At 38.8% G+C, this 3,815-nt stretch overlaps 1 pseudogene; it reads right to left on the bottom strand.

The window, feature by feature from the left end:
- Positions 1-3,153: 3,153 nt before the first annotated feature.
- LOC122446951 lies at positions 3,154-3,307 on the bottom strand (annotated as a pseudogene).
- Between the last annotated feature and the right edge of the window lie 508 nt (positions 3,308-3,815).

The following is a 3,815-nucleotide window of genomic DNA, read 5'->3' as shown; positions in this document are numbered from 1 at the left end:
TGAAGTTGAACAGTTCTATGAAGACCTACAAGACCTTCTAGAACTAACCCCCCAAAAAGATGTCCCTTTCATTATAGGGGACTGGAATGCAAAAGTAGGAAATCAAGAAACACCTGGAGTAATAGGCAAATTTGGCCTTGGAGTACAGAATGAAGCACGGCAAAGGCTGATAGAGTTCTGCCAAGAGAATGCTGGTCATAGCAAACACCCTCTTCCAACAACACAAGAGAAGACTCTACACATGGACATCACCAGCTGGTCAACACCAAAATCAGATTGATTATATTCTTTGCAGCCTAAGATAGAGAAGCTCTACACAGTCAGCAAAAGCAGACTGTGGCTCAGATCATGAACTCCTTATTGCCAAATTCAGACTAAAATTGAAAAAAGTGGAGAAAACCACTAGGCCATTCAGGTATGACCTAAATCAAATCCCTTATGATTATACAGTGGAAATGAGAAATAGATTTGAGGGACTAGATCTGACAGACAGAGAGCCTGATGAACTATGGATGGAGGTTCGTGACCTTGTACAGGAGACGGGAATCAAGACCATCCCCAAGAAAAAGAAATGGAAAAAAGCAAAATGACTGTCTGAGGAGGCCTTACAAATAGCTGTGAAAAGAAGGGAAGTGAAAGGCAAAGGAGAAAAGGAAAGATATAGCCATCCGAATGCAGAGTTCCAAAGAATATCAAGGAGAGAGAAGAAAGCCTTCCTTAGTGATCAATGCAAAGAACTAGAGGAAAGCAGTAGAGTGGGAAAGACTAGAGATCTCTTCAAGAAAATAAGAGATACCAAGGAAACATTTCATGCAAAGATGGGTTCAATAAAGGACAGAAGTGGTATGGACCTAACAGAAGCAGAAAATATTAAGAAGTGGTGGCAAGAATACACAGAGGAACTGTGCAAAAAAGATCTTCACGACCCAGATAACCACGATGGTGTGATCATTCACATAGAGCCAGACACCCTGGAATGTGAAGTCAAGTGGGCCTTAGGAAGCATGACTACAAACAAAGCTAGTGGAGGTGATGGAGTTCCAGTTGACCTATTTCAAATCCTGAAAGATGATGCTGTGAAAGTGCTGCACTCAATATGCCAGAAAATCTGGAAAACTCAGCAGTGGCCACAGGACTAGAAAAGGTCAGTTTTCATTCCATGTGAGCATTAAGAAGTCTTATTTCAGGAAAATGGCATGTCCTAACAAAAAGACTGAACCTAAAGATGTGGCTTAAATAACAATCAAAAATTGGCATCCAGGAAGTTACTGGTGTGGACTGCTGCAGTATGGCTGAGGTTCATGTGTGTAAGATAGAGCAAGGTGTAAGCACTGTTAGCCAGGCTGGGCCAGAGGGAATAATGCAGAAGGTTTTGGGTTAGGTTTGATTCTGTAGACTGGGCAGGAGACCTGAAAAGGGTAGGCACAGTCCTGGCCATGAGACAAAAACTCAAGTCATGCCCATTGGCTTTGTAATCGAATCAGTTTCTCCAAAACACATTGACTCTGAACTCTCTTCCCACTCCCACTCCAGTTTGAACTGTTTCCATCTTCTGCTTGCTCATAACTTTGTCTGCCCCAGAGTATTTCAAAGAGCCCCTGGAATCCACACTTCTTGTCTTGTTAATCATCTTAAAGTTCAAAGCTGCTGAAAACAAAATCTTCATTGATGTATGGCCTGGTTTAATTTCACTTTCAGCCTCTGTCATGTTGTAGCTCACTAGCTTACTATAAATCTCATGAAAATTGCTTGTAATCTTTTACCAGCTGCTGCTCTCCACTCATTCAATACTGACTTGTGCGAGTTCGCTTTTCCACTTGGTATTTGTAGGTGGCAGCACATTAAATAGACTCAATTTAGAGTTCACATTTTCCCTCTTTTGTTTCTCTAATGGATAGAAAAGTCGTATTTATAATTTATATGTCTAAGGGGAATACCCGGGATTTGAAATTTCAGTCTTCTGAGCTGAGAGCTAAAGTATTACCCAACCCATGTGTAAATTTTCCCATCATATTGCAGATCTTTTAGGATAGTTTCTTTCCGGAGAGGCCTAAAGGTTATCTTTTGAGGAGTCAACTGAAGGAAATCATGTTTAGATGGTGATAAACCTTTTTATTTCTCCCACTGGAGCTCAGTGGCCCATAATTGAAATCTTTTACTGAGAAGTCAAATGTATTGTTTGACATGGGCTTGTTGATAATCTGTGCAGGTTAGACGAGAGGTTGGGTATGGGAGTAAATGCCTATAGGTTACATGGTTCATAATTTTTTTAAATTTAGTAGTTTTACTGAATATCTGCTCTATGCCAGGATTTAGTTAGGCATAAGAAATGCAAGTATTAATAAGAGAAAATATCTTGGGTGTGGAATATTTACTGTGGGCCTCTATATACCAGCTATTGTGCTATATGCCAGTTACAAGCACATTATTCACTTATTATTATTTATGTATTTGTTTATTTATTTGAAGTATAGTTTTATACTAGTTTCAGATATATAACATAGTGATTCAATATTTTTATAGATTATACTCCTTTTAAAGTTGTAAAATACTGGCTATATTTCTTGTGCTGTACAATATGCCATTGTAACTTACTTATTTTATGATGGTAGTTTGTACCTCGTAATCCCTCACCCCTTTTTTCCCCCTCCCAATCCCCTCTCCCATTGGTAACCACTAGTTTATTCTTTGCATCTGTAAGTCTGTTTCTTGTTTGTTATATTCACTACTTTGTTTTATTTTTTAGATTCCACATACCAGTTATATCATACAGTATTTATTGTTCTCTGTCTGACTCATTTCACTAAAGCATAATGCCCTCCAGGCCCATCCATGTTGTTGCAAATGGCAGAGTTTCATTCTTTTTAAGGCTAATACTCCATTGAATAATTGTATATATGCCACATCTTCTTTACCCATTCATCTGTTAATGGATATAGGTTGCTTCCATATCTTGGCTATCGTAAATAATTTGGTATGAATGCTGGGATGCATATATCTTTGCAAATAGTGTCTTCATTTTTTGGATATGTGCTGTGCTATGTGTGCATGCTAAGTCATTTCAGTCTTGTCTGACTCTTTGGGCCTCTGTGGACTGTAGCCTACCAGGCTCCTCTGTCCACAGGATTCTCAAGGCAAGAATACTGGAGGGGGTTGTTGTGCTCTCCTCCAGGAGATCGTCCCAACCCAGGGAAGGAACCTGCATCTCTTATGTCTTCTGCGTGGGCAGCCAGGTTTTTTACCACTAGCGCCACCTGGGAAACACCAGGTACTACACTTGATCTTAGCCAAAAGGCCGAGAAGCGATGCATTTTTTTTGGATATATATATCCATAATAATAAATAACATTGTTAGGGATATTATTTCTAATATAAACTTTAATAGGAATAATACTTACATAACAAATAAAATTAAAATACAGGCAAAACTGATTTTTTTTAGTGTTTATGTGACTCATAGCTGTCAGATTATAATTTTTGATTGTTGTGGGCAGGGAGAAAACAGTCAGAGCTGTCAGAGAAACTTAGGCATGAAATGATGTTTTTTCCTTTGAGCCTTTGCTACCAGAGTGAACTTTTCCAGGTCTCTTTAATCAATGGGCTTCAGTACCTTTATTATAAATTGATTATCCTTTTCTCATCTTCTCAGAGAAGCCGAGCCCCAGCAGTAATGGTTAGTACCTCTACAGTGTGATGATGATATATTACAGCATCTAAAAGCTTGTCTTGAAATGTATGTATTTCCCCTGGAATATACCCACTAGCTGCTGATTTCTTTAAAAATTCACTCCAGTTGAGTCCATCAACAGTTTTTG

The sequence above is a fragment of the Cervus canadensis genome, chromosome 8, assembly GCF_019320065.1.
Source record: "Cervus canadensis isolate Bull #8, Minnesota chromosome 8, ASM1932006v1, whole genome shotgun sequence".
NCBI classification, from domain to species: domain Eukaryota; kingdom Metazoa; phylum Chordata; class Mammalia; order Artiodactyla; family Cervidae; genus Cervus; species Cervus canadensis.
This window is presented reverse-complemented; position numbering and strand designations above follow the sequence as displayed.